The sequence below is a fragment of the Odontomachus brunneus genome, unplaced genomic scaffold (assembly GCF_010583005.1).
Source record: "Odontomachus brunneus isolate Ranch 3 - 2012 unplaced genomic scaffold, Obru_v1 Obru_scaffold_053, whole genome shotgun sequence".
NCBI lineage: Eukaryota > Metazoa > Arthropoda > Insecta > Hymenoptera > Formicidae > Odontomachus > Odontomachus brunneus.
In genome coordinates, this window is record NW_022639503.1 from 657,503 (window position 1) to 671,366 (window position 13,864).

The 13,864-nt window shown below is 42.2% G+C and overlaps 1 protein-coding gene across 4 annotated transcripts in view; it reads left to right on the forward strand.

Moving 5' to 3' along the window:
• LOC116845555 overlaps positions 1-13,864 on the forward strand; it is a 275,053-nt gene that overhangs the window by 63,656 nt on the left and 197,533 nt on the right. Inside the window, exon 1 of one of the 4 annotated variants that reach the window (XM_032818339.1) lies at positions 1,873-2,683. The exons of 1 other annotated variant lie outside the window; for it this stretch is intronic. The gene's annotated coding sequence lies outside the window, so the exon portion shown is untranslated. Of the gene's footprint in view, positions 1-1,872; positions 2,684-13,864 lie in introns of those variants that run through there. 2 more of the 4 variants (XM_032818337.1, XM_032818340.1) reach the window with 2 other exon arrangements.

Below are 13,864 nucleotides of genomic sequence, written 5' to 3' on the forward strand. Positions count from 1 at the left end.
GCTATCCGGATATCCGAAATCGGATTCGATTCGAACCCTCAAAACCGGTTATCCACGGATAACCTGAATTTGAAGCGTCATATTTGTCCGCTATCCGAATAAATCGGGGTATCCATGGATAGTGTCAGATCCGAACAAATATTGAAGCTCTAATAGACGAGTTATATAGAAATACTCGAGTTATATTGACAGCACTACTTTATAGCACGTTCCAAATGTTACGCGGATCGATCGATTGTTGAGTTACGTTTAATTAATCCCCGCGAACTAGCGCGCGCCAAACAGGAGCAACTGCTCGACAATAATCCGCGCTTGCGGAAATTGCACCGTTTCGCCGTTCGCGCCCCGTTACCGCGGGGCGCGGTCGAGTTCGTTAACATTTTGCGAGATCAGGCGGCCACGTGCTGCGTCGCGTTTCCGCGACGCTACACGCGTATGTATAAATCGCTACGCACATCTGGCACGACGTCGCGCGCTGCTCGTCGTCGTAACGTTGCGCACCGGTGTTGCATTAACGCGCCCATAAAACCGCGTCGAATTTCGCGTATCCTCCGCGGCGCCGGCCGCATCGATTTCCTTCCACCCCGTATTATCGTCTGAACGGGGAAACGAGCAGCGAACAGCTCTCCGCGCCGCAACGCTCAGCTCCGGGCGGAGCGAACGTGTCACGAAAATGTGGGGCAGGACGTTAAATGGCCCATTCGCCGGGTAGCAGGATACGGGTGTGCACACGTACCTGGGATCCTGCACGAGGACGAATCGATGTGCGCATTGTGCGAAGATGAGTGTCACCGGATTGTGACGACCTCCCTCGATCGCGGCTAATTGCTCTCTGCTCGTACCGCGCGCGGAAATTAACGCTTCGATGTCTGTTCAACAAGTGACGTACGTTGTTGGAGTAAGTGCTAATAACCTGGAACAGTAATTTGTAAAGAAAATGAGAGAGGGATAGATAGAGATGTGGAAGAAAGAGAGAGAGATATTGTTTTGTATGATTTTTCTTTTTTACATTTCATACGAAAGATTGTTTTACCCATTTTGTCAAAATCTTCATTTTTTTTACAAAAATAAGAGACAACAATAATTCGAGAACAATACAACGTGCATAAGAAAAAAAATACGACGTTATTTCGCCAAGTACGAGAAATTCCTATTTTATCTCTTTTGTCAAAGAGTTTTCAACATTTATTGTAAAATCACCTAAACTTTGTTCGAAAAGTGCGCATCAAAGTTTGTTAACTCAATTCGTGTAATTGAGCTTTCTCTCTTGATCGGAATTGAATGGGTGCCGTGTTTAAATCTACCTAACTTCGCGGCTGACGTTTTTGCTTGTGACTCTCGTTCTAATGGTTGCCTTTCGGCTAATGCCCGCAGGTTTTGCGCGGTAACTCTTATACACACACACATACCCGCCTGCAGCAACCATCGCTTCTTGCGCCTTCCTCTGTGTTACTTGCGTATTATATTAGACGTAATTATTTTATTGAGTTTCAAGTTTGAATGCAACGCCGCACCATAACCTCATAGTTAATGTTTTAATCGCCGTGCTCCATTCGCCGGACTGACTCCTGCGAAATATACATTATCGCGTATCAATATTACGCAAAATTACGATGGTAAAATTTTTTTCAACGTAGTGGACATTATATAAGAAGTTGATCGATATAAAGAGCAACGATATAAAGGGAAACGATAAATTCGAATCGGTTTTGAAATATCACCGGAAATCGCCGCGTTTTCGAAACATTTGAATAAATAATAAAAATTTATTTTTATATCTTGTTTTTTCTTTTTTTTTTCTTTTACTTTCTCTATAACACGTGCCCGTACTCATACACATATTCTCTTTAATATCAAATATTCACCTATCATTAGAAACCGCGGTCTAGAAATAAGCAACTCGTGTATTACGACCGAAGACGAAAATGTGTACACTACTAAATTTCGGATCTTACTTCTCCGAAGCATTCACTAAATTTACGCGTGGAGGAAATTCATGTATTTAGAAAGAGTCAAGCACAACACGAAGGACCGTTCGCGAGCCCGAGTAAAACAAGCAAAACGTGTAGGAAAAGCAGCACGTGGGAAGTATGAAAACAAAACTAAGGGTGACCGTTGAGAGTCAAAGCGTCCATCTCGGCTGAGCGTCACTGAGGCGCGCCATTTCCCCCACCCTTCACCTGCGCCTCGCTGCCTCGCGTCGCGCGTCTCTCTGGCAGTCAGCGGTGGGCGCTCGTGGTGTACGTATCGTAATACGCGCGGGGTAGTGTTTCTCGCCCCTTCTCCCCTTCTCTGTCTCTTCTCTTTCTCTCTCTCTCTCTCTGTCTCTCTCTTTCTATCTCTACCCGCTTCTACGTCATTCGTATCGTTCGAACGGCAACAGTGATTTTCCGCGCGACGTTCGTACGGCGTCGCGACGCGACGCGACGCGCCGCGTCGGGCACGTGCCGACGTCGAAGCTCGACGTTGGGAAGAACGATCCGAATCCCAAGCACGTCTCCTCGGTTGCGCGCTCCATTCTCGCTCGGTGCGTTTGTTTTGACATGTGTGTGAGCTGCCATATTGGATTACCGCATCGTCGCTGCTGTTGCTGCTCCTACTACTCCTGCCGCCGCTGCCGTAGTTGTCGCCGTCGTCGCTGCGGGATCATCGGGCACCGAGTGGGACTTTACTATTGAGAGAGGTGAGACAATGCCGATGAGATACTCTCGCGCGCGGTTGTGCCCTTTCGCCGAGGACGCGAAAGGCGTCGTCCTCGTCGTACGTGCACGCGCACGAAAGTGTACGGCGTTTTCGGGCTCGCTCAATAACGAGCATCGTCGCCGTTGTCGTCGTCGCGCGAACCGCGCCAGACGTGCACTCGCGCGCGCCGCGCGCGCGTTTAACGTTGAAAATGCGACACGATCCGGATTTTAACCAACGCACGAACGCGCAGTGTTGTCGCTGTCAATACGTCGGGGCGAGTTATACGTTTAAATTATGGATTAGCCGGTTAGCCGCCTCGCTCGAATCGCACGAATACGTCACGATTGCAGACGCGCCAAGTAAAATTGAGCTGAAACTCTCGTCTGCGATCGCGCGATGCGCGAAATGGCGCTGTGCTACTCGCCGCCAGTTCGCGTTTCGTACATTCCCTAGTCGAAATTTAGTGACTGCTGCTGTCATTTTCGCGCGAGCTCTCATTTATGTTGCCAATAATGCCCCGATAATATTTGAACTGCGCGTCTCATCTGCCTTCTTTTCATTTGTGTTTAACCTTGTTATTGGGCTGATTAAATTTAAATCCCTATTGATGTTACATAGTTACTATCTTTGTCTATTGATGTTACATAGTTACTATCTTTGTCTTTTGTCTTTATCTCTTCTTCAATCGCCAAATTCTATCGAAATTTTCAATGCCATTGAAACATAATAATTTGAAAGACTTGTGTAAAATAAAGTTTATCATATTATTGTATCTATTATATATGCATGTATGTATATATATATATATATATATATATATATATATATATATATATATATATATATCTAATAATTTTTAAGTCTCAATGCGAAGGATACAAGTAACTATTTATAGTATCAAGACAACAGCCAGTGTAATGTTGCAATATATATAATCTCTAGATTTTCCATTGGTTCAAGTTCGAAGGAATTTGCAGAGTTAATGTTTAGAATCAAAATTTCCACTCGGATTTTCTCTGCCACTTTCGATCTCGAATATTTGAACTGTATTGAATGCAATTATATTTTATAAAAACGTGCCTCGAGATATATTTAGGCGTTATATATATTTAACTGCGTTAATGCAGTTTATATACTTGCAATTTGCGTTAACATCGAATGCTCGTCTCGGATGAGATTTTTGAGAAAGATACTACTTTAATTCTAAAAATCTCTCTGAAGTAGACGCATTAGAATACGTGTATGTTTGTTTATATTTTTTGCAATACTTAAGCAATATTTATAATGTTTTATCACTGGGAACGACGTTTTTTCAATGAGTTAGATTCTAGTTCTCAGTCTCTTTCTACCTTTTTGTAACGCTATTTCTTAGAACAGAATTCATAGCGTCCGAAATTTCGAAAGACGTGTTTGGAGTTTTGATCGTCGAATTCGAACGTGCTCCACTCCAGGCGATTTAAACACAGAAGCGCACTGTCAGTGATTGCACGACGGTATTTTCCTCACAGACAGACGCTGAGCAAGTTTGCCCGCGACGTTTCAGACGTTATACACATATACGCTTTACGCTCGCTTATCGTTTACGACCCTTTGCCTCAGTATGAACGCAATATCGTACGCGCTCCGATACGGATCTTGAAATGAATGCCGGCCCCCACGCGTCCCTTTAACCGCCTGTATTTACAAGAGAGCACAATATACCACATTGTAACGAGGACGACATGATGTCAAGTGAAATTCGTACTCTCCGGTCCAGTTTTAACGCAAATATTACGGCTGAGGATTTAATAAATTCGTGGACGCGATAAATAAAAAGGACGCATTTGTCACAATTTTGCATATTACAAACATGCATATCGATAATGTTCTATTGTTTTTACACGCAATAAAAATGGTTGTTTGACTCATTTGGAGAACGGGGGCACAGTGCGTTATTATTCCAAAAATCTTATAGTATTCCACTTGATGTTCACTCGACGAGATCTCATCGATTTGCGCGCATTCCGATATAAAGAGACCGATAAGAATTTAATCTTGATGATTCAGAGTATCGTGATTGACGATGCGATACCGCGACGCGTAGAAATTTAGTGGCCAGGAAATGTGCTGCTATTTTCGATGATTACGAGCCGCGTGAGCGAAAAGTGAATGTTTCTTCGCGCCGGTACCGGCTGGTTTCTTGCCGGTGGATCGGTTCCGAGCGGCCGGCACACACTCCGTCGTAATCCGCGTGGTCTCGTGTTACATAACGCAATTACGCGTCGGTGATCTGCGAGGTAATGACGGTGAATCACACACAAACACACCTTTCTCCCGTTCACGAGCCGCAACGTCGCGACGCGCCGTAGCCGCTTTTAATAACGCTTGACGCGTAGGAGAGCCGGGTGATATCATTCGCGAAGGTGCTCGCGGGAACAACTATGCCCTGCTATGTGTCATTCATCAGCATCTACGTGGAACATCGCGCCGACGATAAATCCAACATCCGCATATCGCGCCTGTCGATCGCTGTCATTGACCCATCCATTCGCAGCTGGACGTCGTTTTTGCGAACGAACGATTCGGCCGCAAAATCGCGTTGTCGCGCAACTGTTTGTAGAAATCAAATTTCTATCTATTTCACGTGTGTAATAGAGCCAAGACTGTGTATTGAAACGCGTTGAGTTGAAGAAAGCTCGAAGGGCCTGCATGGAGAAAAATAATTTGCTGGCCCAGCAAATTTTCTACTGGTCTAGCAAAATCTTTTCGTTATTATATGAATAGCAAAAAGATTTCCTAAGAGTACTCATCACTATTTGCTGGATGTAATTTGCTGAATCTACAAATTATTTTGCTGTAAGAACTTTGATGGATTTATATAAGCAGTTGCAGTTTTGCTCCGATAACAAATAAATTTGCTAAGGATACATTATTTTGCATCAATAATAAATTAACGTGATTCTTACAAATATACTCAACAAATTTTTTCTATCCTGGCAACGAAACTACTTCTGCTCTGATAACGAATAATTTGTAAAATTAGTTACGTCAACTATATCTTTTTGATGTCATTACGAATATGCAGTAGCAACGACGATTTTGCTAAAAGAGCAAAATTATTCTTCTCCGTGTGCCTGAAATTTTTCACGGTGAACGCTTCACGTTCTCTCCTGGCGGTCCCGATAAGATCTCTCTCAGAAATTAAGTAATTATTAAATGATAAATTTTTTGCCTAATTTCCCAGGTCTTAGCTATGTTTCAAAGAACTTGTATGAATAACAAATAGATACAAAACACAAGATTCAATAACAAATAGGCACAAGATACAACTCGTTCCACTGCAAATCTAAGTGCGTTATTTTTAAACGTATAAATGTAATTTGGCTGAAACTTTTTTTATATGTTTCTTATTGTTTTAAGGCATGTCATTTGACACGTGTTTGAGACGTGTAAATTATAATTTAATACGTTTTAAATGGCGTATAAACGTATTAAATGGCGCGACTTGAAACGGTAGGAAACATGTAGGAAGAGATATAGCCGAAATAATACTCTTGGATTTGCAGTGATTGCCTCAACGACGCCTGAAACGACGTATGAAAGAATCAAGTGAAATACACACAACTGACTTAAGTAAAATTTTCGCAGTATTGTCGTTTGCTCGAATTGCCGTGAGAGGTGAGCAGCGTGTCTCACAGCCCGAGCACTGTTTGCCGGTTTCCTCACGTGCCCTCGACCATTTGGTCTCCGCTTTAACGATACAGATTGTGCCGTGCGGAGAAAGGACGTCGTTGCTCCGAATGCAACGCGACGAACGTGCAAACGGGAACGTAGGGACGGTTTTTCTCCGCCGTAGCTGTCTCACGTCGGTTCGCGCACGCCGGTAATTTTTTTTCTTTTTTCGCTGGTCGCGGTCTTCTCGCAACGGAGAGAAATGAAGGAGAACGTAAGCGATCCACGGTCGTAAGGTTACGGTCGTGGCTTAAAATTAGATTCGGTGCGCGCTCGCGATTCATTTGCGACGACTCGTATTCATCTTCCTCCGGGTCACTCCGTTTCGCCGCGGGAACAAAGGAAAGCAACGAGCCTGAAAGCAGAACAGAGAAGGCGAGAGGAACGTCGGAGGGCAGAGAGAGAGAGAGAGAAAGAACGAGAGGAAGTACGGTGCGAGTGTGGGTACACGTGTGCATGTACACGTTCGTTCGTTCGTTCGTTCGTTCAGTGCGTGATGGGAAAGAGCGCGGAAGGGAAGGGCCTGGAGAGACGCAGATGTACGCGGAGTTTGCGCTCGGATTTAAATACACGCACACGTAATCTCCGTGATCCCGTAATCAAACCATCATAAAAGGTTTCGGCGTTCACACGTTCCTCGCCTCCGCGAAAAGGCTGCTGAGTCGCCACAAAGAGAAAGACTGAGAAAGAAATATCTTTCGCTGCGAGAAAGCGAAATATCACGGTACAGGTTAGCGTGAAACGTTTTTCGATTCACCACAGATTTACGATTCATCGAACAATCAGATTGTCTCACTCATCCTGTCGCGTCATACGGCGGAAGTATCATTATTTTAGTAGAAAATAACTTAGTAAAGTAATGAAAATAATTAATAATAATCTATCCAGTTGAGCGACAACAAGAACGTGTGGGATGAATGCGTATGTAACACCTTTGCACGGATTTTACGAGAATTTACGAGTAAAAGAACGGGGCACCACTTACTAGACAAATAAAAATGACGTAGTCATATTTATCACACAACTGGATTTTTTCCTACAATCGCCGAAACTTAAGAAATAAAAGAATATTTATTTAGTGGGTACTAATGATACATATTTATTTACACTAACTATAAAGTATTTTTCAAGAAAATATACATTTTCTTAAAACCCTAACTTTTTAAACAATTGTTTAATTCTATTGTTTAATTCTACTTAAATAAAATAATTAAGAATAATTGAAATGAAAATATGTTATTTTTGTTTAATTCCCACCGAATAAACATTTCTTAGATAGTGTATATGCACTCGATTTTATCTTGCTGTTAGGGATTTTTTATTTAGGCTTTTATCTTAACTCAACGTATTCGCTTAATTACATGACAAGACCTTCGAATCATTAATCAGTCTACAAAGGAATAGAAAATTGAGTAAAAATTGGGGTGGGCAATAACACGAGTGATTCGCGCGAGTGATTGCAGCGCAAAGTCGCTCGTCGACGACACCATAGAAAGGACAATAAAGTCTTGGAACAAGCTGAAGTTTCTGTTAAATTCTGTGAAAGTTCCACAAAAGTCACAGATGGAGGCAACTCGCGGTTGAAAAGAGATACGTGGCGTCCCATATTAACCCCAACCCCATTTCATCCAGCGCGCTGTGCCTGCCCTCCTCTTCCCCTGTCCATAAATTCGCAGCTGCTGCGCTCGGAATAATTCCACCTGGCAATAGGAACTTATCGCCAAGGTTTAATTGTATCAATGGGTATTTTATACAACATGTGTGTGTGTGTGTGTGTGTGTGTGTGTGTGTGTGTGTGTGTGTACACACACACACACACCTCTCTCTTATACACATCTAGATGTGTATAAGAGAGAGGTGTGTGTGTGTGTGCACACACACACACACCTCTCTCTTATACACATCTAGATGTGTATAAGAGAGAGGTGTGTGTGTGTGTGCACACACACACACACCTCTCTCTTATACACATCTAGATGTGTATAAGAGAGAGGTGTGTGTGTGTGTGTGTGTGTGTGTGTGTGTGTGTACACACATATATACTTCGGTAGCAACGTTGAAATTAGATACGAGACGAAGATCGATGGCGTGTTCGGAACGCGTATGCGCGCGCACGTGCACTGAAGAAAAAAGGATTGATCTAACTAAAATTATAGTTATTTTTTGTCCCAACCATATTCCTTGATTGTTCTAACACGAAATAGTAAAATAGTAGTAATACAACGTTATTATCATTAATATTATAGTAGAATTTAATAAAAAATAGCTTTCTTGATCATAATTTATAGTAATTAATTCTCTATATGATTATAGTTACAAATATCAAACATTTTCTTCTCAATGTGCATATATATTAGATGCATATGCAATGTGCATATATATTAGATATCCTTTTCGTGCGCGCGCGCGGTATCCAAAATATTGTACATCTCGAGCGAGAGAAGCGAAAAGACGGAGAAATGGAATTAGGGCAGAACGGATGGAAGCCGCGACATCTCGGATATTCTCGTGTTCCCTCGAGCGTTGCGCAAACGTCACCGGTGTAACACCCCTCGCAAAAGAAGCGTAAAAACATTGAACGTGACCCGATTCACTCGACGGTTTATTCATAGCGATACGCACGAGACTCTTCTGTCGCACAGCGTCGTGCCAAGACGATGGATCCGTGTGCGTGTCGTGTGAGATGATCCACGCTCGTACATGCGTGCATACGTGCGTGCGTGTGTGTGTGTCTGACCGAGTGGCGGTAGATTGAGGATGACGTAAGTGCGTAAGAGCCCTGAAAGAGTTAACTCACGTCGTCGGTCGTCGCCTAAAACGATACGCCTGCCTACGCCGTATCTCACTCCGTTTCATAGTACGTTTCATAGTCCCTCGGTTGTAAAAGATAATTGGATCTCGGCGTTAACTAATATCGAGACTCCGTTATGCAGCCGCCAGCAACGCGGCGAACTTAACCGAATCCATGTCGGAGCCTAAGAGCAAAGTTACGGTTGATTTAATTAATAGTCCGTAACGAAAAACTGATTAACTGGGAACACTGGAAAAACCGGAATTGCTCGTGTGGTTTTATTAAAAATCTCACCCTTTTCTTTCTCTCTTTCTCTTTCTTCCGCGTTAATGAGAGAGATAAAGGGTTAATTTTGCTTCGCTTCAACCGCAAGCTTTGTAAGTCTCTGTACAAACCCGCGGCGAGAAAGAAAGAGAGAGAGAAACAAAGAGAAAGAGTGTATGTGTGTGTGTCTGCACATTGCCGGGGGTTTCGCCTTAATTAACTGCCCTAAATTCGCGCGTGCGCGCTCGCGTGAAGAAGGGAAGAAAGAATCTGCCAAAGGAGCATTTCTCAGATTAGAGGCTTGCCTTTGTCTCGCCGTGCTTTTCAATGAGACTAATTAATTTTTCGTCCACCCGTCGCGGCTCGGGTCGACCAATTAACGGCCGTTGGCCGATTCCACAAGATCGATTTTTCGCATGATATCTTTGTGCGACTGTCGGAGGCATTTCCGTTCGTGTATAGATAATCGAGAAAGAAATGAATTTCTGAACTAAAATCCTCTCTGGTATTATATCATTGATCTAATTTTTAATATATTTCATCTGGAGAAACCATATTTCACTTTTCGCGTATTATTAAAACAAATAATGTTAATAACTCATTTGTTATATGTAACTATATTCGATTGTAGTATTAATATTTATATAAAGAACAAATTTACCTCTCTTTATCTGTCGCACATTCAAACGACGTGAGTCGATTTGACATTAATCGTTCATACGGAATTCTCTATCAAAAAGCAGACATAAGTATTTTGCGATTGCGAATGGATAATAAAGAAAAAAAATTAAATTTTCACAACACTTAACTTTCTCGCAAAAAAAATTAATATAAAATTTTTAATAATATGATTTTATTATTAGAGTTTTTATATTTAAGAAATATCATTTTTACGAACTCTTCAGAGAGCTGACAGAAACCTTTTGCAATCGCAAATAGCTAATTGAGAAAAAAATATCCATAACTTATCGCGAAGAGATACTGACGTAAAATTATCAGTAATATATTTTATCGGAGTTTCCACTCAAAACATTAATACAACTCATCTATCTTTTGGGAACTATTATTAAATTAGATGACATTATTAGTCTGATATCTTTTATCTCTGAAATTACATAAAACGGTTGATATCTTCAACTGATAAGAACAGCTTTTCAGTTGGTTTTGCGGCTTTCACCTGCCTGCGGACGAAATCTTAGAAGAACAGACCGTTTCCGGCCGCGGATGCAGAAATGTAACCGGCTACGTCGCCGCCGTGAATATTTCCATGCAAATGTTTCGTGATCGATATCCACCACCGACGCCGATCGCGGCATCTTCCTTCCCCTCTCCCTCTCGTCCCCATCGTGTTTCGCGCGCGTTCTCGTCACTTTTCCCCGTGGGTTCTCCGGGGTGTTTACCCCCCGAGGAACAACGGGGATGCTTCGCAGCGCGCCGTGCAAGATGCAAATTTCCGAATCAACAATTTAAAGCCGTCTAGCCGTTTAATTACGGGTTTCGCAATTTCTACGCTCGCTAGCTGGAAGTTAGCTGATTTATTTCTTTGCCGAGATAAGTCTTACGATGCGCTTACAGTTGCGCGTTTCGAATTGTGCTCGGACAATAACGACGCGTCTTGTAAAGATCCCAGCATTCTTCGATTTTCGCAATTATACGAACTATATAAAATATTTATACGTAAATGTACGGAGAGAATATTAGTTTTTCTTTTCATTTAAATTCTCTTCAATTTTACTATGTTTTTAGTAGTCCACACACAGAAAAATGAAACTTATTTTGACAATATTGACAATAATTTATATTATTTAACGTTTATTTCTGTTTATTATATTTTTTTATAATTTTATGGAAGAAAAATATCTTATGTAAAAGCTAAAGGTTCAATAGAGGTTCGCAACTAAATCTATCTTGCTACCTAAAATCCTATTATAGCACAACTTATTTTGACACTAAAGAAAGCGAAAACGAAAATTTCTGATATAATTAGAATTTGTGTAGAAAGTAGGAGTAAATTATATCATTAGAATTAAATCTATTTTGCTATCTTAGTTCCTGCTATGTTGTAGAATTCAAGGTTTAAAATAGGTCCAAAATTTCGACTCTGGTGTTTTAATGTAGCACATTTGAGTTCCTAAAATATAAGTAGCACATATGAAACGAAATGATAGTTTATTACTGCGAAAAATGTCGATCTATTTTTCGGTTACAGAATTCTATAGTAATTTTTATTGTAAAATTCCCTCCGTGTGAAATTTCTGCGTAAAGTATTATCACAGCCACTTTTCTCGTTTACGAACACTTTGGTCAATTTGGAATAGACTTTCTTGACGAAGTTGCAGCGATTGGGTAATCTTTTTATGCGGCATTAAATATTCTCGCGACAAACTTTGGATTAAAAATTCCATTAAGCAGCGTTACCTCGAAACTCACCCTAATCGGATCTCGTTATTTATACGAAGTTCACTTTGCTGCAACCTTTCTCCGCTGAATCACTTTCATAATATGAAATACACCGGCGCTCTGATAGTTTCATTAAAGAAAGACCGGTCGCGAAGTTGACAGATGAAATGGAATGGTGTGATAGTCGTTGAACATCCGGTGTACGCGGCGCGACGGGACCAAGGTAAACGCGCATTACGCGTCATTGATTTTTCTCGCCGCTATTATTATGCGCCATTGAATCGCCATCCGTTGTACGCAACGCAACGTGTCTTACCACACCCAGTTTTGCGTGGAACTTAATTGTTTCGTGGGTGCAGCGTGTGCTTGGCTAATATTTGCTTGATTGTCGCGCGTAATCGCTCTCGCAGCCTTCGATAGCGTTTCCTGGTGGCGCGCTCTGAAATTAATACCGACAATATACAAAATACTCATTTTTAAGAGAGACGGCATCTTTCTTTTTGTTTAAGGCTTCTGTGTCCTCGCCGCAGTCATCTTGATCAATGACGTCAAAAGCGAGAAAACGTATATGCCCGAAATTCTTGCGGAAAATACATCGAAATAAAAGATTACCCACAAAACGACACTAGTGATCGATCGTGAGCACATTTGTCAAATATTTCGAAAACTCTTCTCTCTTTCAAATTCATTCTTAACAATTAGTAAATTAACGCAACAAAATCAGAAAAAACAGGTCGAAGAAAAAGGTTGCACGTTACGTTAATTTTACGATTATTTATCGACTGTTATAGGACTGTAAAAAGAAAGTCTTAGAAATATTTTACAAATGTGTTCAATCAAACTCAAGAGCCACTTTACAGACATATCTTTTAAATTCCGCATATTTTGTAAGAATTTCAAGCACACGTTTTCTCGCTTCTGACGTTATCAGTCGATAGTTTCGCAGCGAGGAGCCAAGAGTCTTAATGTCGTTGTTGTCGTCGACACTGAAATTTTGTATTTACGCTAGACATTTCTATTTTTGGCGTTGTTTACTGCGATAAACGACCGCTGTAATTCTCAATTACGGAACAACTGCGAAATACCGCTGGCGCAATATCCTTATTAAAAAGGAAATGCATATAATACTAATAACAATGATATCGCACAAAATGGTCCTCAGATCAGTTGCGCCAGTCCGTGCGCGCGTGACCGCAAGAAATAAATACGGATCGTGGACGCTCGCATTCATCGTTCATCGCGCACTCGCATTACATTACATCGAGATGCGAGTGCAATTCGTCGCGTTATAACGCGCGCATTTAACGAGCCGACAAATGGAGCCCTTGCAAAATGTCCCATCGTCGTGGAGAACAAAAAGCGACCCCCGCCCGACTCCCGCCCGTCTGCCGGCCCTTCATCCCGCGGCTAACATCTGTTACCCTCTGTCGCTAATTGTTATTGCACGTACGACGGTGCGCGTTGCCCGCAGTGACGGCCATTAAACTTCCCCATTACATTATTGCCGCCGGGTCGGTGGGTCTGTCGACCTGTCTGTCTGTCGGTCGGTCGGCGATTTGAGGAGGCTCTTCTCCGTCAACGAGAGAAGAACTTTTAACAGCGGCCACTCACGAGCTCGTGCATGCGTGCGTGCGTTCGTTATTCGCTCTCTGGGCGACAATTTCCTCGCCGCTGAAAGCATGATTTATGCTTCGGCGGATTAAAAACAAAACGGTCGGCGCGCGGTTACGCAAACCACCCCCATGTGACATCCGACACTGTGTCGTTGCTGGGCGTCGCGCACATCGAATCCAACAGAAATAGGTGACTGACTGCAAGCAGATGCTTTCTCCCGCGTACCGCGTGTATACACAAACGCGCGCGAGTTTCACCAAACGTGTCTATTTTCGGTAGCGTCTTTCTCGCTCCTCTCAGCCGATTATTATTTCCTTGCGCGCGCATATTTGTAACCCTCTTGCACCTGTATGGATGGCCTGGTCCAAATAGAATAATCGCTGTGTGAAATTAGCACGA